The sequence below is a fragment of the Bubalus kerabau genome, chromosome 2, assembly GCF_029407905.1.
Source record: "Bubalus kerabau isolate K-KA32 ecotype Philippines breed swamp buffalo chromosome 2, PCC_UOA_SB_1v2, whole genome shotgun sequence".
Classification (NCBI taxonomy): domain Eukaryota; kingdom Metazoa; phylum Chordata; class Mammalia; order Artiodactyla; family Bovidae; genus Bubalus; species Bubalus kerabau.
Window position 1 is genome coordinate 17,467,089 of NC_073625.1, and position 23,223 is coordinate 17,490,311.

The 23,223-nt window shown below is 38.7% G+C and overlaps 3 long non-coding RNA genes across 7 annotated transcripts in view; 1 reads left to right on the top strand and 2 right to left on the bottom strand.

Annotated features, from left to right (window-relative positions):
• Positions 1 to 19,403, bottom strand: part of LOC129643058 (uncharacterized) — a 93,291-nt gene extending 73,888 nt beyond the window's left edge. For 2 of the 4 annotated variants that reach the window (XR_008710042.1, XR_008710040.1), the window contains exons 1-2: positions 19,217 to 19,403; positions 18,424 to 18,539 (exon numbers count right to left, since the gene is read on the bottom strand). This is a non-coding gene — a long non-coding RNA (uncharacterized LOC129643058). Of the gene's footprint in view, positions 1 to 3,882; positions 4,110 to 17,673; positions 17,996 to 18,423; positions 18,540 to 19,216 lie in introns of those variants that run through there. The other 2 variants (XR_008710043.1, XR_008710041.1) reach the window with 2 other exon arrangements.
• LOC129643057 (uncharacterized) overlaps positions 1 to 23,223 on the bottom strand; it is a 329,392-nt gene that overhangs the window by 198,409 nt on the left and 107,760 nt on the right. The window lies entirely within an intron of this gene.
• On the top strand, positions 18,548 to 21,972 carry LOC129643060 (uncharacterized). 2 transcript variants are annotated; one of them, XR_008710045.1, is made up of 3 exons: positions 18,548 to 18,848; positions 19,429 to 19,602; positions 21,293 to 21,972. It is a non-coding gene; the product is annotated as an uncharacterized LOC129643060 (long non-coding RNA). The 2 variants fall into 2 exon arrangements; XR_008710046.1 differs by having other exon boundaries at positions 19,434 to 19,602.

Consider the following 23,223-nt stretch of genomic DNA (forward strand, 5'->3'; position numbering starts at 1 on the left):
GAATGGGAGAAAATAGCAGCACATGAAACAACTGACAAAGGATTAATTTCCAAAATATACAAGCAGCTCATACACACAATACCAGAAAAGCAAACAACCCAATCAGAAAGTTGAAAAAAGACCTAAACAAACATTTCTCCAAAGAAGACATTCAGATGGCTAATAAACACATGAAAAGATGCTCAACATCACTCATTGTTAGAGAAATGCAAATCAAAATGACAATGAGATATCACCTCACACTGGTCAGAATGGCCATCGCCAAGCAGTCTACAAACAATAAATGCTGGAGAGGGTGTGGAGAAAAGACAATGCTATAGCACTGTTGGTGGGAATGTAAATTGATATATCCATTATGGAAGGCAATATGGAGATTCCTTAAAACACTAGGAAGGAAGCCACCATATGACCCAGCAATCCCACTCCTAGGTATATACCCTGAGGAAACCAAAACTGAAAGACACATGTATCCCATTGTTCATTGCAGCACTATTTACAATAGCTAGAACATGGAAGCAACCTAGATGTCCATTGACAGTTGAATGGATAAAGAAGTCATGGTACATTTACACAATGGAATATTACTCAGCCATAAAAAGAAACACTTTTGAGTCAGTTCTAATGAGATGGATGAACCTAGAACCTATTATATGGTGCTGGGAAAACTGGACAGCTACATGTAAAAGTGAAATAAGTCACTTTCACTCTACATGTAAGAGTGAAATAAGTCACTTTCACTCTACATGTAAGAGTGAAATAAGTCAGAAAGAGAAAGATAAATATCTTATTCTAACACACATATACCTAATCTAGAAAAATTGTACTGAAGAAATTACTTACATGGCAGCAATGGAGAAACAGAGATAGAGAATAAACTTATGGATATGGGGAGAAGGGAGGAGAGGGTGAGATGTATGGAAAGAGTAACATGAATACTTACATTACCATTTTTAAAATAGAATTTTTTTAATAGTAATAATAGTAATAATTAATAATAGTAATTAATAATAATTTTAAAATAGATTTTAAAACTCCTCAGCCAATGATAATTTGCTGTATGGCTCAGGAAACTCAAACAGGGGCTCTCTATCAACCTAGAGGGGTGGGATGGAGAGGGAGATGGGAGGGGGGTTCAAAAGGGAGGAGATATATGTATGCCTATGGCTGATTCATGTTGAGGTTTGACAGAAAACAACAAAATTCTATAAAGCAATTATCCTTCAATAAAAAAAAGAGGACAATCCTTTTAATAGAGCTTGGTATGAGCTTTCATTGAGCACTTGGTAACTGCTCATAAAACAATGACCAACGGCAATGGTTGTAATTGTTATTTAATTTCTGTCTCAGAGTATACCTGCCAAAACATGATCAAGAAATATGATTACAGATAATCACCATCAGCGCTGTCCTTTTCAATATCATCAGTACAACTATTGACTGAGAACTTAACTGACAATGTGCTAATTGCTTTGATATCTTCTTAATTATTCTCCTAAATATCCTTGCAACTGAGGCATTATTATATATTTTTATACAGGGGGAACCTGAAGCTTGCATTACTTATCATGACCATATGAAGACTGCTTGTAAGTAACAAAATTAAATGGGGATAAAAGAGGCATTTGACTCCAAACCATGGTCAACCATCATTACAATGCTCTGCCTAGGACAGCATTTCTCTTTTAGAAAACCATTGAAGAAATTCATAAAAATGAACCCCTAATGGAATTCCAAATTCTGTCATAGGCTATAACTTTGTAGCTCACTTTGAGACCTCTGTATAGATCACTTTTTGCATTTCATTGGTTTCTTTCACTCTCTTGCATGCCAAGTGTGCAGTACATTTAGGGGCTGATGTGTTGTGTTGATGGATTTTTCTGGGATAATATTTTCTGAGAATGTGACAGATGTGCAACAGGAGACTCTGTAAATTAACTCAATGACATACTTCTTGAGCCCACACAGATGAAGAACCAAAAATAACATTTTTATCAGCCAACAAATGAGGGAGGGAACTATACAAATAAAAAAAAAGATGTCAAGGTAGAAAAATTGTTAATAGTTTATTTCATTGCATTTTACTTAGAAGATTCTTGGGGGAGTTTAAAATTCCTACCCTCTGATTTTCTGTGGTAGTGGTTCTCAAAGTGTGGGTCCTGACCAACAATGTAAGCATGGACACCAACATTATATGAGAACTTGCTAGAAATGTCAATTCTTGAGCTTCACCCCAGATCTACTGGGGCTGTATTTTAGCAAATGAATCTGATGTATGCCAAAGTTTGAGAACCACTGTTTTACAGAGTCACTCCAGGGCTCCAGCCTTCATTCTTCTCACTAGTATTGCTGCAAACAACGTGGGCTACAGGGACTTCCTTGGAGGTCCAGTGGTTAAGACTCTGCACTTCCACTGCAGGGGGCATGGGTTCAATCCCTGGCCAGGGAACTAAGATCCCATATGCTACACTGCATGGCCAAGACAAAGGAAAGAACATGGGCTACAGACTCCTGGAATCTCAGGTGACCTTAGTTACCCTTCTCTTCTAACATCTTTTTGTTGACTTTGCTTCAAATGGGAAGAGAAGACTGGTGAGCAAATGATTAGTTTTCTTAAACAAAGGTTACATCACAAAAGAGAAGACCTGGAAGGGTCTTCATAATTCTTTTCATCTTAAAATGATTATAGATTCATAGGAAGTTGCAAAAAAAATGTAGAGGGAGGTCCCAGGACCCTTCACTCAGTGTCTCTGAATAGTAACATCTTGACAAAAGCTATACTTCTCTATCACAGCCAAGAGATCACTGTTTATACAGTTCACTCAAAGCATTCAGATTTCACCAGTTTTGAGTGGATGCATACAGATAGTTCTATTTGATTTTATCATGTGATAAAACAAATGTGGTAAAAAATTAGTGTGACCACCACCAGTCAAGGCACCAAGCAGGGCCATCACAGGACCCCTCACGCCACCTTTTTATAGACACTTAAACTCCCCTCCCTCCTACATTATCTAATCCTTGTCAAATATGACATCGCTCAGTGATATTGCAGGTTCCATTTGAGACCACCGCAATAAAGGACTATCACAATGAAGTGAGCCACACAATTTCTGTGATTTCCCAGTGCATATAAAACTGTAATCTATCAAATGTGCAATAGAATCATGCCTAAAACACAACATACATACCTTAGTTTTTGTGTAAGCAGACACTATTATAGCTCTATCTGTTCCTCATTTACTACTTTTTGAATCAGATAATCCTCTAAGCCAAATCGACAGGAAGCTTTTATGTTATTTTTTCACATTAAAACCACAGGGCTGACTGTAAAAGATAACCACACTCTGGCAATTGCTGCATTTGTTTGTAGACCTGAATGGTATTTATATTTTTTACAGACATTTACCTGGAAGGATGTCTTAGGTTTCCAAAGATGGTTTTAGTTAATGAATTGTTTAAACAAAGAAAATACAGAGGAAATAACTCATGTTGTTGTTGTTGTTTAGTCGTTGAGTCCTGTCCTGACTCTTTAGTGACCCCATGGACTGTAGCCTGCCAGGTTCCTCTGTCCATGGGATTTTCCAGGCAAAAAATACTGGAGTTGGGTGCCACTTCCTTCTCCAGGGGATCTTCCCAACCCAGGGATCAAACCCAAGTCTTCTGTGTCTCCTGCATTGGCAGGCAGATTCTTTACTGTTGAGCCAACCAGGAAGCCCCCAGTTCCCTGACCAGGGATCAGACCTGCACCCCAAGCATTGGGAGCATGGAGTCTTACCCACTGGACTACCAGGGAAGTCCCTGAAATATCTTATTAATAATTTTTATATTGATTACAGTAAAATTACAATATTCTAGATATATTGAGTTAAATAAAACACCTTACTAAAATCATCTTACAAAAAAATCACATTTTTACTTTTTAAAGATAATTACTGTGTGTGTGTGTGTGTGTGTGTTATTGCTCAGTGGTACTGACTCTTTGTGACCCCATGGACTGCAGCCCACCAGGCTCCTCCGTCCGTGGGATTCTCCAGGCAAGAACGTTGGTGTGGGTTGCCAATTTTCTTCTCCAGGGGATCTTTCCAACCCAGGGATCAAAGTTGTGCCTCCTGTATTGGTAGTTAGATTCTTTATCACTGTGTGACCCAGGAAGCCCAAGAACCCATGTAATTAACCACTAAAGTTAGTCACTCTGAAAAGTTAACAGACCCTGCTAAAAAGTCAGAATTTCAGCTAAAAACCAAGCAATAACCATAACCAGAAAGTGGCAGGGAGAAACTATCAACTGTGGTTTCAGTTGATAATTTTAGTTGTAAGCAGGTCTACTAACAACTCATAACTCAGCCCCTATTGTCTACTTTACAGACGACTAAAATAGAACCTTTTCTGGTAGGAGAAAAGACTGACGTGCTTATCTCTGGAACACACAATCACCTTATATTTAAAACTGCCCAGATGGGAAAAATAAGCTAGATATGTGTCCCTGTTGCCCACCAAAACACAGTCAAAATGCTCTAAATAAAGTGTCAGAACAAAGACATCCGATGCAGTTAAGTAAGGGATGTAAAAGAAAGTAATAAAATGAGGGAAAATGCCAATTCTGTAGGCTTTGTTACATTCCAGGAGGTGCTGAAAACTTTGGGCATACAGGGCTCACACAAAAGCTCAGAAAAGTGGGGACACAATGAAGTCTTTTCTAAAACATTTCTAACAGGAAACTCATCAAGCTCTGTGATGTTCTGCTCCATCTCTAGAACTTGGAAAATTGGGAGACCTTCACACAGAGTTAACATTCAGATAAGGGAAAAGATTAAGTGCATGACAAAGAGAGAAATCCCTCAAAGAAAGGCAGGAAATCAGGACTGTAGTGGATCTGTCTTCTCTATCTGAGAAAAAGAGTTGAGAGATTTCATACACCAGTTTCAGGAGATGATCCCTCAAGGCTAGAGTTATAGTGTGGTTTATTTTGTTCTTTTTTTCCTAAGTTTTTGGTTTTATATATTTTTGGGGGGGTGGGGGCAGTTAGTTTTCTCATTCCCATCTCGAGTCCTGGAATGCAATTCATGGTGCATCTGTTACTAGCACTGTGATAAGAGCACTCTCATCTCAGAGTACACTGTGCATTAAAACCAGGAGTAGGGGGACTTCCCTGGGGGTCCAGTGGTTAAGACTTGCCTTTCCATTGCAGGGGGTGCTAGTTCAATCTGTGGTCAGAGAACTAAAATCCCACATGTCTTGTGGCCAAAAAACTAAAACATAAATCGGAAGCAATATTGTAACAAATTCAGTAAAGACTTTAAAAATGGTCCACACCAAAAAAATATTAAAAAAACAACAACAAACAACCAAAAACTGGAAGTAGGAGCACATACTTAGGATGGATAATAGATGTCGGTTGTTTCTCTGAGAGCTGCATCTGACTGCCAAGCTGTTCCCATTAGCCATGGGGAATAGCCAAAATCATCCTGTAGATTAACTATGATCCCCACTACCCTTTTTCCTTCCTGCCTCCTCCACTCAGCCACCACACATGTGGACAGAAAAGTGTTCCACGTTCAGTGAGTTCTCTGTAAGAAGCTAAAATGCTCTTCTTTTTTATTCCTTGAGCAAAGAGTGAGCAGAGAAAAAGAAAACACATTTAATTGCTGCTTGGAGAGTAAAGTGAATGGATGATCTAATAGCCTGTTTCCACCCTTAATATCCACACTCCAATTCATGGCACATGAACCAAAAGAACTCCCTTTTGCTTTATGGCCAGCTCATCTGCCTCAGTCTAGAAGGATAAAGAAGTTAAAATTCCTTTTCATTTTGCTCAATATTTATATTATCTGTCCTCTGTTTTTAGAGCAGATATGTTATTTTAAGAAAGAAATGAGAGAGATCAGGAAATAAAGGAATTCTGAAATTCAACAAGATTTTCTTGAAAGTCATAATAAACTGAACTTTTTTGGGGGGTTTGATTCTAGGGTTAAATTGTCTCAAAGACAGACAAACTTTCAGGTGGATCACAACATTTTCAGACAAAAAAGGAACCTCGTTCTTCAAAACAAGACAAAATAGAACCCCAACTATTTAATCCTTATACCGGGAAATAAGATTTTGACAGTATATATTTTTTCAGAAGTTCTAGAACAAATGTATCTGAGCCTCAAGAAACATGATGGACAACTTCTTACTCATGCTCATTCAAAGAAGCTAGTTTGGTCATGTCATTTGTTCTGCAGTCAAACAGCTCTGGTTCTGGGACTTAACAATAGTGATCATCAGATTTCAGTTTGCCTGAGACTCTTGGTGAAATAGAGATATCTGTACTTCCCATAAAAATGTTTGGCAAGCAACCCAAGATCTACCTTTGGAGAACTGCTAATCCCAAAACCGCCCCCAATGCACCTGGAAGCATGCCAAACTTACTACCGTATTTGTGAAAGTGCAAATCTTGACGACTTGCATTGGAATCTGTCAACCAGTGCCTCTAAATTCAGAATCACCTGAAAAGCTATTTAAAACATCCTAGACTTACTAACTATAAGGGGTTGGATGGGGGCTGGGACTTGGTACTTTTATTTTCCCCCAGTGTTTTCTATTTATGTCACTGGAAGTCTGACAAGCACTGGTATAGAGGCTCTGTTAGCCATGACCTTGAGTTTGTCAGATGGTAGGTCTCCATCTGACCACAACACCACCTGTTTTTCAATCAACAGTGCTTTATTAAGAACCAAAAGGATACATTACATCTTTCATCTCTCTCTGTCCCACTTGGGAGGCTCCAACAGGGTGTTGCATTCACCAGGGCGTAAAGTCCCCATGAAAACCAACCACTTGAATGCTGCTGCTGCTGCTAAGTCACTTCAGTTGTGTTCAACTCTGTGTGACCCCATAGACGACAGCCCACCAGGCTCCCCCATCCCTGGGATTCTCCAGGCAAGAACACTGGAGTGGGTTGCCATTTCCTTCTCCAATGCATGAAAGTGAAAAGTGAAAGTGAAGTCGCTCAGTCGTGTCCGACTCTAGTGACCCCATGGACTGCAGCCTACCAGACTCCTCCATCCATGGGATTTTCCAGGCAAGAGTACTGGAGTGGGGTGCCATTGCCTTCTCCAACTTGAATGCTACTAAGAGTATTAATTAATTCTCACAACAGAGAAAAATGAGACACTGAATGAAAGTCTCTTATGTAGGAGGTTAAGAATCAAACAAAGGTAGAATATAAAGAAGAGAAGGTCTCTATGGAGAGAATTAGTATAATTACTGTCACAAAGGGAAAATAATTATCAAAGCACAGACTTGATCAATAATGGTTCTTGGAACAACACCTACATTTCCTCACTCTCCAACCTATTTGTTTCATAATTAATAGAAGGTAAATTCATCAATGTTTTTAGGGGCTCCAGAATTTACCCTCCACTGCAATCCATACTATCTACCACCTCTAATATTTCAGTAATGAAGTCACTGTCCTACTCTTTTTGCTGATGGCAATTTTACTCCAAATCCTTGTTCCATTAAGTGGGAGGGGTATGGAATATAGAGCTCCCAGGCATGGATCTGATCTGACTCGCCCATAATCTAAAGGTGTGAATTTAGGCAAACCACTTCTTAGCTTGCTAAAGCCTTAGTTTTCTAAACTAAAGGCTGAGATAACTATTATGAGGATTAAATCAGATTATACATATGGAATTGTTGTGAGGGTTGAATCTAATGATATATATGGAAGTTGGCTTATAAACTGCAGAGCACTTCAGTTCAGTTCAGTGCAGTCTCTCAGTCGTGTCCGACTCTGCGACCCCATGAATTGCAGCACGGCAGGCCTCCCTGTCCATCACCAACTCCTGGAGTTCACTCAAACTCAGGTCCATCAAGTCGGTGATGCCATCCAGCCATCTCATCCTCTCTTGTCCCCTTCTCCTCCTGCCCCCAATCCCTCCCAGCATCAGAGTCTTTTCCAATGAGTCAACTCTTCTCACGAGGTGGCTAAAGTACTGGAGTTTTAGCTTTAGCATCATTCCTTCCAAAGAACTTAGCCAGTGTCAAAAAGAAAACACTACTTAATGAAGACCAAACATGAGGTTGAGGATGACAAGACAGGTTCGCCAAGCTCTAAAGGGATTGGGGAAGTATCTAGAAGATTTTCCACTCTTTTAAGCAGCTTTTCTTATTTTCTCTACCTTGGTTAAAATTAAGCCCCATAAATACCTATTATTAGGGTATTTGCAAATGTCCATAAAAGTAGCAAAGTTACAAAGAGAAAGATGTTGACCATCTTGGTCTTTCTACAAGTTTTCAAAACATCCTCATCACTTTCTCTTGCACACAAGTTTCAATGATTATTCTGTTTATGAATTTCTTTTGCAACTAAAAATCAATACACTGTATTTTTAATGCCTTGACAGTTAGGCTTATATACACTTATGAAACTGAAGTGCATGATAAAACTAAGAAACAAAAATAAAGATGGTGATATCTTTCAAAAATCTCCCTATTGAAATACATAGACAATAAAATGCTATGATTTTAAGTAGGTTCTACTGCTTTTATGGGCATTACAGGGTTTACAATTATCTCCTGAGTTGTGGGGCAACAGATTTACCACCATATCCCCACTATATCAGTACATCCCTATATCCACTATATCCCACTATGTTGCCATAATATATCTGCTTGCTTTTACAGCCTCTTCATTTATGCAGATACATTGTCAGTATTTATTTATAATGTTCACTTCTGATTTTTTTTTTCAAAAAGAATTTGAGGTAGTATGCAACTTTAATAAACAGAGTCAATGAGACAAAGCATATAGAAATACAATTTTGGAAGTCATGACATATGTAAGAGAAGCAAATACGGTTACTGTGAATAAGCAACACAATTAGCTTTGAATGACTTGGTATATAGCAGAAAGTGGAAATTGTGATAAATTCCATAATGTTAATATGTAAAGAGAAACATAATACTGTTGAAGGAGAAACAAAACATGTTGGATTCAAAAAAAAAATAGAGAAGGAATTTATTATATAGATCTTTATACAAAGAATCCCAATTATGTATCTAAGAAAATATCAAATGTGATACTACAAAAATGTGGAAATGGCCATTTTTATGTGACCCTTGCTAACACCCAGCGATAAATACAGAGTTTAGTTAAAGTTTTAGTGGCCAGAGTCAGCTAAAACGGTACAAAAATCAGAAGATTTGATAATACAAATAATATTGGATAAAGCTGTGGGTCATTTTCTCTTTTTCCTTCATTGTATGACTAACCAGGTTTCTTTCTCTGTAAGAAACACCAGTAAGATCCCAGGCAACTCTATTCTAGGATCAATTCTACACATCCCATTGATCCATACAAATTTTAGGTACTATTTTTAATAATGTCTTATTTTTAAAACATGTATTTTGATTTTGGCTTCATAAAATGTAACATACTGTCTATAGCATACAGAACAATCGGAGAAAATGAAAACTATTCATCCTTGCAATTCTGTTGACTTCCAGAGGTTTTTTATAGGGTTCTATAAACTGTCCTGGAACTAGCTTTTCTGTGACTACGAGAAAAACTTGAATAATAGGAATTATCAAGTTATTGAAAAATAACTTTGATTGCTTTATAACAAACAAAAATGCATTCAAGGTAGAATAATTAAAAGATTTGGCAATGCAAGGCCATTTTTAAAAGTACTGTTCACAATTATTATATAACATTAAATATAGCATATAACATTAAATTGTCCTTTATATATGTGAAAAACATTTTTCTTTACAAAGTAGAATCATAACATAATATGATCTTTTAACTTGTTTCTATCACTTAACAAAATACATGTATTTCCTTCACGTTAACAGTGTTCTATAAAACACATAAATTTATACCTGGGTTTGTAATTGAGCCCTAAGATACAACAATAAATTTGATAAACTTAATATATCTAAAAATAAGTTATGTTCTCCCCCCAAATTAGTCTTCTCTTCCAATTTTCCTATTTCATTAGACAGAAATATTCTTTCACCAGTTTCGTAGGAAACATCAGAGTCACGTTTCACTCCTTCCTTTCCTTCATATCTTAAGTTCCATCAGTCAAAAATCCTGTTACTTAACATCTTGCACACATAATGCACACTTGTTTTATCTTCTATTTCTTCTGCAATGTCATGAATCTAGGCTTTTTGTTCTCACTTTGGACTCTTAAGATAAGCCTCTACCATCTTTTGTTCTTGCACTGAATTCATCGACTTTTCACTGCTCAAAATATTTTAGTAACTTTCTACTTCTCTCAGGATGAATTGCCCTGAATTTTCCACTTCTTAAACTCTTCTTCCCCCATGGGTAGTCTTCATTCCCACCACTCAAGTTCTAGGTCCTGGGAGCAGTCACCTTGTAGGTACAGGAAAGGAAGGAAACCAGTACAGTAAGTCCCCTACATATGAATGAGTTCTATTCTAAGAGAGTATTCGTAAGTCTAATTTGATCATAAATTCAACACAGTTAGCCTAGGTACCCAACTAACACAACCAGCTACATGGTATTGTACTGTAATAGGTTTATAATACTTTTCACACTAATAATACACAACAAAACAAAAAATATTTTCAATCTTACAGTACAGCTCCTTGAAAAGTACAGTAGTACAGTATGACAGCTGGCACACAGGGACTGGCATCAAGTGAGCAGGCAAGAAGAGTTACTGACTGGAGGAGGGACAGGAGATGGGAGATGGTAGAGCTGAAGGGTCATCAGCAATAGCAGACGGAGGGCAAGCTGCAGTTTCACTCATACCTGATGTTATTGGAATGAACATCTGCATCTTTGAAAGTTTGCAACTTGAAGGTTTATATGTAGGGGAATTACTGTATTTACTGTTGGAGACCCACACAACATTAGCAATATTTCAAGACATGAAAATTTTGTCTGTAGACATCTCCCTTTTTGCAACTTCCTTTCTGTTATCTTCCAGGAACCACTGCTGTGCTAAGTCGCTTCAGTCGTGTCCAACTCTGTGTGACCTCATGGACGGCAGCCCATCAGGCTCTTCTGTCCCTGGGATTCTCCAGGCAAGAATACTGGAGTGGGTTGCCCTTTCCTTCTCCAATGCATGCATGCATGCTAAATCGCTTCAGTCGTGTCTGACTCTGTGCGATCCTATGGACAGAAGCCCACGAGGCTACTCTGTCCACGGGATTTTCTAGGCAAGAATACTGGAGTGGGTTGCCATGTCCTTCTCCATCAGGAACCACTGGCTGCCCCCAAGTTCACCCAGCATCTTTCTTTGAAAATTAGGGAAGGAAGACACTTCACTCTCTTCCAGGCTCCACAGTTACAAATCAAGCTCTCAGTATAGCTGGCTTCAGCTTCAATGTTAGAAGGAAAGATACCAGTCTTTAATTCTCATAGTCCTGATTAACAATAATATATTCCTACCGGTTACATTTCAGGTAGTAAAAGTCAAGATGTAAAAAGCTTTCAGACAATGTCATCTGGGTTGGAGTTGGGGAATGAGAAGAGACAGGTTTGCAACTTTTTGTCTTAAAGACTTCCAGGGAACAGGACAGCTGTGTCTGAGATTTTGAAAGATGACTGTGTTCTGCTTCTATTTTTCCAATAATTCTAAGTGTTCCATTAAGGACAAAATGGTGAATTCTAAACTGCATTAAACCCCAAACTGATCACAGTAGGAACTGCATGGGCAATGTCTTGGCAACATTTCCCTCACTGACTGTATGCTTTTCCCTTTGTTGACCAAGGATGCTTTACGGACCTTAAGAGGGTCAGAGAAAGAGATTTTAGAACCTGTCAGAGGGTGATATTCCAATTGTGGCTTTGTCTGGCTATTGCCAGAAGAAAGTTCGACATTGCCCTGAAACTACCAGTCTTAACCCCCTTCCCACATGGCTGGAGCTGAGCTTTCTCACTCACCCGGGCCCTGCTCACAATACTGCTGCGTGCTTGTCTCACCCAATCAACAGCACCCTGGCTAACTATAGCATCATGAATCCAAAAGCTGTCCATCTGAAACTGCTCCTGGTAAATGAGTATTTACATTTGTAGCAGAGACACAAAGCCTCATATTATTTGCTTCTTCCTGTAGTTGCGATTTTCTTGGCATGTGCCATTTCACCTCTTTACATGATCTGGGGGCCTTGGCACATGCCAGAGGTAGCAGCCTTCCAGTTCTCACACTCCATGGTTGCCAACAGGAAATATCATGCGTCTTTCCGGTGTACTAATTAGCTCGGTGATGCAAGGTAGACGGCAGCATTTCCTACTGAAGACAATGCTCTCTTAAGGAGAGATTTTTTTCCACTGAGTTGGCACAAAGCTGCTTTCAAATTTTCTGTGTTTACTGGTGCAGAAAGAACTATCAAACGGTCTTAAGCCTGAGTTAGTCATTTGAGTTATTTACCTACATTTCTTTGTGTTTCTCTGGCAGTAAATTCTCTTTGATTTCACAAATAGAAGATTTAAGTTTATTCCTGAAGGAAAGTTTGTAGGATAAAAGGGGATTTAACTTGGTGGAGAGTAGACATGCAAACATGCTGCATATATATAAACTATGATATGTATATACATCACATACAAATATACATATATTTATATGACTTAATTGTCAGAGTCTTAAATTGCTTTCATATTTGTCTAATAAAACTTACTTAAATTATCTATAATATAAATTAGGATATAATATTTTTGGTTTATATATACAACAGTGATTGACAGAGGGTGCGTTAATGAGAAAAGTCAATCTAATGGACTGGCACACGTACTATATAAGGTATATAGAAAACACAGAGGTATTCTCTAACCCATTCATATGTGCAAAGCTAAGTGAAAAAACTAAAAAATCGAAATGAATAGAACTAATACCACTATGATATTGAAAATAGAGTCATATCATAATTGGGGTAATTGGGTACCTTTTTTTTTTTTACATTGAAATTAACCAGATACTCAGGCTAATAATGAAAATTAGCACTGAAAAGAAGTAGAACTATAAAAGACTTGGGAAGTTATCAACTTCAATCCTGCTTCAGTGGGGCTACCTAACTGTTATGTAATTGCATGGGATTGTTAAGTGTGAAATTTATTTGAGTATTATTTTTTTGAACTAAGTACAGTAATCTTAATATCTATTTATAGTGAATACATACATGTTATTTCACTCTATACTTTACTCAGATTTTGGCAAAAATTAGTAAATATGACTATTAATAAAGTTGTGCCAAGAAGTTATAGTAGAAGCACTGCCAATCACAATGTAAAAATTCAAGGATAATTTTACTGTTACAGTTCAAAAAAATAACAGGTTAGAAAAACAAGAGAAAAAGTAAAGCATATTATCAATATCTGAGAGAGGATAGAATAAAGATTTACAGAAATTATATTTCTGAATGTTGCTAATATCTTATGTATCTATATTCCCACTGTGCTTGCTAATTAACAAAAATGTCTTATCTCCAAGCAGTTTTTAGGATAAAATAGATGGCCTAACCTCTTCTGGTTCACTGCTACTCATTTTTCCTTATTCACACCTGGAGGCAGTGATCAGGAATGTTGTGGTTGTTTGAGTACATTCCTAAGAAGCTCAGGCCAGAAAAAAGCAGAGAGGGTCCTGGCATGTACTCTGCTGATAGATTTGCGCTTAGTCACTTCTGGGAAATAAGATGTTAATGATTCGGGGTGCTTGTCTGGTCTAACCTTTACTCCTGTGAAAAGCAAGACCAGTATTGACCCTTCTTAACCCCAAAAGAAATTCAGAAAAGAACAAACAGGAATGTTTGACTTCACTCAATATAGCTCAAAAATGCTAGTTGTCCAAACTTGTGATTGCCAAGGGTGGGGAGGATGGGGGAAGGAAGCAATGGGAGTTTGGGATTAGCAGATGCAAACTATTATATATAGGATGGACAAACAACGAGGTACTACTGTAGAGCACAGGAAACTGTATTCAATATCCCGTGACAAACCATAATGGAAAATACTATGAAAAGGAATGTATATATATGTATAACTCACTGCACTGTACGGCAGAAATTAACACAGCATTGTAAATCAACTGTACATCAATAAAAATTATTTTTCAATTCTAGTTCTCAAGAATTTTAATCACTTAACTCTAACTCCTTTGTGTAGTAAGAGACAGAATACTGCAAAGATAGATGCTTGGGAAAAGAATATTAAAAAGAATGCATACCTGTGTAAAACTGAGTCACTCTGCTGTATAGAAGAGATCGGCACAAATCAACTACACCTCGATTTTTAAGAATAACAAAAATAAAATAGAAGCACACATATTTGAATAACCTGAGTACCTGAGTTATCCTCCAAAATTAAAATGAAACTAACAAGAAGAACAAAACAAGATAGATGCTTGATTTTTTCTTAAAATAATCCCCAAGACTGTAGAACTGTTTAACGTTTTATACCCTTGAGTGTTATTTCACTTTATATAATGGGTGTTCTTGCTCTTGGAGTAGAACTAATGCATTCATAAATAAAGAATGCTTACAATTCAATTCATTGCCACCAATGTGTGAGTCTTTGACTTCTGAATGGATTAAGCACTTCTGCGTAGCTGAGAACATGTTCCAGGGCTCATGAGCATGTTCACCAGACCTGGCTCTGGGAGACACAGCCCTATGAGGGAAACACTCCCACAGCTGGAATTCAGGAAATGTGTGCTTTTTGTCTGAACGACTCAGTTCAAGAAAACTGCAGCATAAAAGGAGAAAGGAAGTAACAACCCTTGACAGAAGTCCCCACAAGTACTAACAGTAACACTCTGCACATTCCAGAATATTCACCCAGGATCCTATTTTCTGAAGCGATGAAAAACAAGCGTGCCAGGTGACCCCGAGTTGCTGCATGGACATTTGTAAGACACGTTTCATTTCTCTGCTGTGATACAAAGGGAGAATAAGCAGAACTCAGCACTCTCTAGTTACTGGTTATTGTTCTACGTTTACGAACTTCCTTGTGCATTTGTTGTGAAGTCAAAACAACTTGACAGTTTGAAAGGGAACATTTATTTCCCACAAAATGCAATCAGATGACAAAAAAAATTGCCCACAAAATCATTTTCCCAGTTTTCATGCTTGCTGTCCTATGACTCTTCTAGCAGAAAAACTTTATAATCAAAGGGCATGTCCCGTGAAAACAGGAATGGACCAAAAACTTAAAAGCACTTTTTATCACCCAAGAGAAGACAAACTTCCAAAAAGTTATTCTCAATAGTTTCACGTAATGATTTGAAATATGAGAAAGAAGTGACAGAATCAGAAATCAATTGTTCCTAACTTTACCCAAGAGATAAGTTCAAATGCCGGAAAAGAACAGGTCTATTGAAGTCATGTATTCTTGAATTTTCATCTTGAAATATGTATTGAAATAAAAAACTGAGAGTGTACAAACTGAGAATAATAGCTACCCAGAATTTCTGCCAATGAGAACACATATACGTAGCAAGTCATTCACAGTCTCCAGAAAATGAATAATGAATTGGTGGCATATTTCTTTGCCAATTTGAGTAATAGACGTTCTAGGTTTAAAATAGCAATGTGCTGTATGAAAGGGAAAAAAATAGCCTTAACTTATTTCTTATTAAGAGCCTGAAATACTGAGCAATAGTTGGCTAAATCAACTCTAACATTTAGCAACTCACTATAGAAAGAGGGAGTAAGAAGTCAAATGTCTCATTCTTCATTTTACTTTAGTGAACTTTTGTATGTGGATTCTCCACCAAAGCAGTAAGGAACCTAGAGTCATATCTTCAATTCTCTATCTTTTAAAAATGAATCAACTTATTTTTATTCATTTGACAGTGCAGGCTCTTTAGTTGCGGCATGTGGGATCTAGTTCCCTGACCAGGGATCGAATCCAGGCCTCCTGCACTGGGAGCATAGAGTCTTAGCCACTGGACCACCAGGGAAGTCCCCCTATCTTCAATTCTCATTGCAACAGGCCCCTGAAAAGATTCACACCAAGATTTCATTTATTTGCAAAGAGAAGTAAAATTTATAGAATCTGAAAACTAAAGAGAGAGACAACCTACAGAAGGAGAAATATCACAAACCAGGTGAGCAGAAAAGAAAGAAAAATGGGGGCGGGGGAGACCAAGAGGTGGGAAATGGACTAGTTCTTAAATTACTGTGAAAACTCTTAAAATCTTTTGAAAATGTCACCTTAATCACACAGTCCACCCCTTCCCTATCTTTAGTTTTTAGACCCCGTGCTGCTCTGAAAGGAACTCTACTTTGATATCTCATCACTTTGTTGTATTTACACTGTGGTACTTCTAGCTCTTCTCCATTAGAGAAGGTGCCTTGTTATCCCTGTTTATCTCCATCTGTTTAATGGCTGAATTTAGCAGAGATGGGCACAAGGATTGGCTGAGATATTGTGTGTGAAAACACAGAGCCCGGAGCTTCACAATATCATTTTATAATTTCCAGGGCCTGGTTTTCCACTTCTCCTCTACCTTGGGGAAAGCCAGGTAGAGAAGCCTAAAACCATTTGCCCTAACTGCCACCTGGTGGCCCCATGAAATAGTTTTAGAAGTCCTGGGCAAAACAGGGGTAGAGGAGGTGATACCTGTTAGGAGGGACATGATGTTGAGGTCACAAGGGACCATTTCCTTTCTCTCTGTGAAAAAAGGGACAGGGTGCTACTAGACATGATGCTTCTAGATAGGAGGAACATATTTAAACAAAGAGTTGCAGCCTGATGTGTAATAACTGCTTTATCTACTTGCTAATGAAAATCATTGGAAGGACTGATGCTGAGGCTGAAATTCCAGTACTTTGGCCACCTCATGCGAAGAGTTGACTCATTGGAAAAGACCCTGATGCTGGGAGGGATTGGGGGAAGGAGGAGAAGGGGACAAGAGAGGATGAGATGGCTGGATGGCATCACTGACTCGATGGACGTGAGTCTGAATGAACTCCGGGAGTTGGTGATGGACAGGGAGGCCTGGCGTTCTGCAATTCATGGGGTCACAAAGAGTCAGACATGACTGAGTGACTGAAATGAACTGAACTGAATGAAAAATTCTCTGACAATTAATTCTAGAGAGGTAACAGGTTTTGTGTTCACTGGACGAAAAATGTTCATGGGGCAATGTCATTTCCAGTGTTGCCATGGGTCACATGCTCCCAAACTAAACCTCCATCTTAAATAGTGCTCTCCGGGTTGGAAAACTTTCCATTGTTTCTGTTTGCTTTAGGGATGCACAACACTTTTTATTGTTACAGTACTGAGAGTTTTAAAAGATACACCTGTTTGATCTTTATCACAACTCTTAGAAATACTAGAATTTGCTCATCACTACTACCTGGGAGCTCAACATAGCAAACTTGGCACATTATAAATATTTAATGCACGTGTGCTAACTTGCTTCAGTCTGACTCTTGGCGCCCCCATAGACTGTAGGCTGCCAGGCTCCCCTGTCCATGGGATTCTCCAGGCAAGAATATCAGACTGGGTTGCTATTTCCTCCATGATTATGAAGATCATGCAACTAGCAAATGTCAACGTCAGAACTAAAACTTACCCCTCTGATAGCCTGTAGTACTCTTTCCATTGAATTGAAGTCTAATGTCTGCTAGTAAGATTATTTCAAGCACTCATTCATTTGTCTACAGAGAGCAATGACAGAACTTCACAATGATGTGTGCCGTCCTTATTTGAATTCCACAATTCTGGTGGACTTCAATGACTTTTCTATAAGACCCAATTGGTTTAAGTGAATGTACCACATAAGCCTAATCCACTCAGGATTGTAAACTTTATCATCTGAAATGGGAAGCTAGACTTAAAAAGCTTCCCACAGTAATATTTGATCTCAGATAGCTCTAAGAAAAGAGGGATTTATTTCCCAAAGGAGGAAATTAGTCCTTGAGGTTCCTGGGTTCTCAAGGGGAAGACTCCATTATGCTTCTTACACTCATATGAATCAACAAATCTCCCAATGTGTTTGCTTCATTCAGCCACTTGATTGTGATTAAGATCCTGAAATATTGAAGTGACTTTAGACACAGTAAAAAGATCACTCTGGACATTTTGGGGGGCAAATCTTTCATCACTTTTCTCTCCTGTCTCTTTCTTATGGTTCTAGTTTTTCTCTCATCTTCTTCCGTTGACTCAGAGAATTTTGGTCTTGCAAAGCACTTCAGCAGACCTTTATGTTAATCATCTTATTTCCCTGTTAATGGGGGGCTGGTTACTTCGAGCTTGGAGAAGATCCCATGCTGGTCAAGAATGAAGCCTTCCTGGCCACTGAGTTCTGCATCTTATTTTTTTCTCTATTCTATTTCCTTTCTTTTTTCTCACTTTGTGCATCGGGTCCCTCTTACTCAGAGAAAACTGCTGCTTATTTTTCCTGTCACTTGTGTTGGTTAATAGTCAGAATCGCCTACCACCAGCCTCCTCTCCCTTACCTCCTTTAAATCCAGTAACTTCCCTTGCTCTCTCAGGGCTTCCTCAAGGCCTCTACGAACTGCGGTCACTAGAGGGCAACATGATCACACACAGCTGACACGGACGAGGATGGCCTCTGAAGCAGGAGAAAGCGAGTACAAACACACACACGTAGCAGTGAACCGATATGCATCACTATTTACAAAAGCATGTCCGCTTACACAGGCTTTTTTCACCTCACCACGATATGGGAGGACAAGGTCAAGTATCACTGTCTCTGTCTTCAACAAAAGAAGGAAACCAAGGTTCAGACGGACTGACATACCCAAGGTCACAGAAATAGCAAAATACATCCTCCTATTGAATGGCACATCCCAGAAAACGTTAGCATAAAACTTGAAAATGCATTTCTATTTCTCCAAGATTTCAACCGAAGAGTGGTCAGGTATTATATCTTTGAAATGTAACCAAATGGAACCCCAGAGTTATTTCATATTATTAAAAGACAAAGTAGCAGCTATAGCTTACATACTAATTTCCAATTAGAGAGTTGTTTATCATTTTAAGGAACCGGGTTTCTTTAAACATTTTAAAATTGCCCTTTATTAATATCTTGCCCAGTAATCATAAATCTGATTACTTTCCCCCAGAACTGCCTGGTGTTTTCTAGCTATGCTTGTTTTTTTCTTTAATATGATTTTATTTATTTTTTTTTAACAAAACAAATGCATGCTATTTTGTCCCATTTCTCCCATCTATGTGAAGTAAAGAAAAGCAGGTAATGCCACAGTTTCCCATTATAAAATATCTGACCTTTGAGAGAAAGCCAATGTTTTTCTTCTCCCTGTGATTAACTGAGTGCCTTTAACATGCACTGTTCTCAGACCCATAATGTTGCTTGTTTGCTTGGTACTGTCACTGGCAAAACAGAAATAGCATCTATTTATAACAAGCAGGTCTGCAAAGCCTTGTTTTCTCTATTTTCTCCAGCCATTCTAAGTTTTCTATCTCCTCCTTTTTGACAGGGCAGTCGCCTCCAAGTGGGAACACCTGGGACCTGCCTGGTAAAGGCAGATGAGAAGCCTGTTTCCAGGGAGCCAGACAAAACCAGGGCCAGGTGTGACCGTGGTAGAAATGATGGAGGAAAAGAAAAGGCTGAGAAGGCATGGGGGATAACCAAAGGTTTCCATTGCTAAGAGGTAAACGGTGAAATTCAAAATTTGAAAAGACAAGAGCTGTGGGCTGGCTGAATGGTTTTGAGAAAGATAGACTTGCCCTAATATGGCTGAAGGAGACAGCAGGGAAAATAAGATTTAGAGTGGGTCAAAATGTCTTTATCCTTTCTGTTTCAAGAAGTTAGAGTTTGAAAGATTCATTTCACAAATGAAACCTTACATGTGATGATAATGCTCATAACACTTATATGCTGATTGCTATAAATGTTAACAGCTTTACAGTTACTCTTCCTCATCTCATTCCTAATAGGCTAGAATGGAAGGAGTTAAGAAACCAAAGGATTAAGTTCAAAAAAGCCTTGAGGAGCTCCTGTATATGTCTTGATTTTTATCCTTCTTCAAATACATTTTTACATAGAGCTGACACATTGCAATAACGTGAAGTCAGTAGCATTGGCCTTTATTTCCAGACAAACCTTATCGGAGGCTCTTGTATGTAGATTCTATTGAAAGGACAAATACATTTATGAATGTCTTCCTGTTTGTGGCCTGAAAACAGGTTGTGTGTATGTTTCCCTTATAGACACACAATTTAACTGTGAAAATGTGAAGAGGATGCATAACGAATGGGGAAAAAGGGCAAATGTATTTTGGTAACAAAAATTTGAATGACAGGTATAGAACTGTAAATGTAAGGATATGCACCCTCTAAATGTAGCCAAACAACAAATACTGTAGAGAAGAGAACAAAAAAATATAAAAGTGTATGTTCCAATGTTTTTCCTTTAAGACCAATTTCTTCAAGTAATATGACCCCTTTCCTAGCAATGCTAACACAATAGAGAGATTCATGGACTCAACATTTAGCCTGCAAGGACCACAAAAACTAATAATGAGTATCCAGTAATCAGCACTCAATCAATATATGTTGTAATCATAGCCTCATTTTTGTTCAGAGCAAACAAAAAAAAAACCGGAGATTGTTATTCCCTAAGCATTTACTATTTTTACTGTGATTTACTGCCTAGAAACAACAGGACACCAAAACTGTAATTATCTGCAGTTCTTGAATAGAGATCATATCTCCAAGAATATCATATCTACTTTTAGTTGAGGTGCTCCACTTCAACATTACTAAAGCTTGTATTGTATTATTATCATTATTTTTGCCATGATTCTGACCACGTGAGGCAAACACATTTAGAGACAACAAGATCTTTCAAAATCAACTCTTTGTTCATATTTTCAATCCTCTACCCAGAGGTTAACCCTCTGTAGTAGCGGGGGAAAAGGCAGGTAAAGCCTTATTTCACCCACCACCCATGGAATGACAAAATGCATCCTAGCTAGACATCCCACAGCTGTCAGTCTCTACGGAGCCACAGCTCATCGGAGAACCGTATCCCAGTTTTCGGCAGAAGCCACAATGCAGTGCACAATATAGAGAGAAGAAACATTCATTACCTTTATTTTTAAAAGTGGTTAACAAAAGCATTTCATTTCTTTTTTCATGCATCCAAAGAGGTTACGTTACAACTCCGTGGGAGGGTTGGCTGCTGCGCTGCCCCTGTAGGCTAGCACTCTTTTATAGATCTCATTTTTTTTTTAAATCACGAATTGCTAATCTATTAAAATAAACAGTGCTTTTTCAGACTGTGATGAATTGCATTTTTTTTTTTTGGCCTTTGTAATTCTTTATGGTGAAAAACCCCAGGTTTCCAGCATCTAGAGCCAACCATGACTGGCTCCACCCTAGGGACGTCCTGGGATTCCCTCCCAGCTAGAAGCAGTGACGTCACGGGCCAGCATCTTCCCTGCGCTGGGTTGGAGCCGGGGAGGCCGGCGGAGGAGCTCCGGGAGGGGCGTGGCTGGGAGTTTCCAGGGAAACACTGCAGCAGATGGCCTGCCTGGCTGAGCAACAGTGTCACATCTGCAGCGCGGCTGATGGGAGGGCTATTTTTGGAAAATCTCTGCTCTCTCATGTCCAGCTAGTTCTGCTATTTTTTCCCCTCTTTAATCAAGGCTTTAATTTCTCCCCAGCTTCTTTTATTTCTGGAAATGAGGTTTCTATTTTTATTACAAGGACACGATCCGAAGGATCCCAAGCCACTAACCCATCTTTACATCCTCCGTGCGCTCGCTTTTCTTTCTAGTTTCTCCCCCCATCTCTCTGCGCGTCACATCACGCATTCTGTCAAGGTGGTCTGTGGAATACAAGGACAAATGTTGCTAAGGCAACAGGCTTGCAAACCCGTCTGCAGAAGCAGATGCTTTATAACCTGGGGTTTCCCTCATTTGCATTTAAAGGCTCCAGGGCAACAGCCTCAAAGCAAGCCAAGTCCTTGAAGCTAAAATGAGATAACTTTTTTTTTAACTGTCGCTTGATGTCATTGAGCAGCTAGCGCTGCAAGGTTAAGTGCAGGGAAAATATCAGGGGCTAATAATTCCCACTGCGCGGGTAGGAGAGCTGATGCATTTAAGAGCACCTCCTACTCAACACTTTCTCATCTTAAACCCTGTGAGGAATGAGGAATCCCCTTGTCTTTTTTTTCCCCCTCCCAGGATTGCCCTTCATAGCCTCCTCATAGGTTAAACTTCTGGCAACCTGGGGTGTATCTCTCCTTGGTGATTTCATGATGATCTAGGAAGCTTCGCTGTGCATTCGTCCCTGGCAACACTCAGATTTGAAGCAAGTGGGCAAATCCCATAGGCTAAGCGAAATTTGGAAATTTTGGTACCATTTTTTTATTTTCTTATTTTTTATTATTAATTTTTATCCGAGTATAGTTGCTTTACAATATTATGTTAGTTTCTGCTGCACAGCAAAGTGAATCAGCTGTATGTATACACATATCCCCTCTTTGTTGGATTTCCTTCCCATTTAGGTCACCACAGAGCACTGAGGAGAGTGCTATACACTCTCTGTGCTATACACTAGGTTCTCACTAGTTACCTATTTTATACCTAGTAGTGTATATATGTCAATCCCAATCTCCAAGTTTATCTCACCCACCCTGCCCCTTTGGAGTCCATACGTTTGTTCTCTGTATTTGTGTCTCTGTTTCTGCCTTGCAAATAAGTTCATCTGTGTCATTTTTCTGGATTCCAGATATATGCATTAACGTAGGATATTTGGTTATTTTTTTTTCTTCTTTCTGACTTACTTCAGTCCTTATGACAGTCTCTAGGTCTGGCTTTGACAACCAGAAATTCCTTTGGAGGATCTCATCACTGCATATGACACAACGCAGATGTAATTTCAAGAACAGACTACAGTAACCAAGAAGCAGAAACTGTACTTTGCCCACTTCTTTACAAGAAGGATCAGACTGTAATTCTTTTAAATGAAACATATTAAGTATTTGTCAGTGTATCAGCTCCATCATAAAGGGCTCCCAAATGTGTATGAACAGAACTGGAAAACAGATGTTTGTAACCCAGGCAAAAAGGCAGATTCATAAATGTTTTAATAATCACATGAACTGCAAATTGGATGATGCCTGACTGTGAGGAGAGAAACATAGGAGCAAGAAATGACAGGGTTTTTGACAAGAGGGCATCCATTCTTGGTGGAATATTTCAATAGGTTTTGAAATAGTTGTTTTCAATGAGCTGCTTCTTTGTTCCTAAAAACCAAGAGGCATA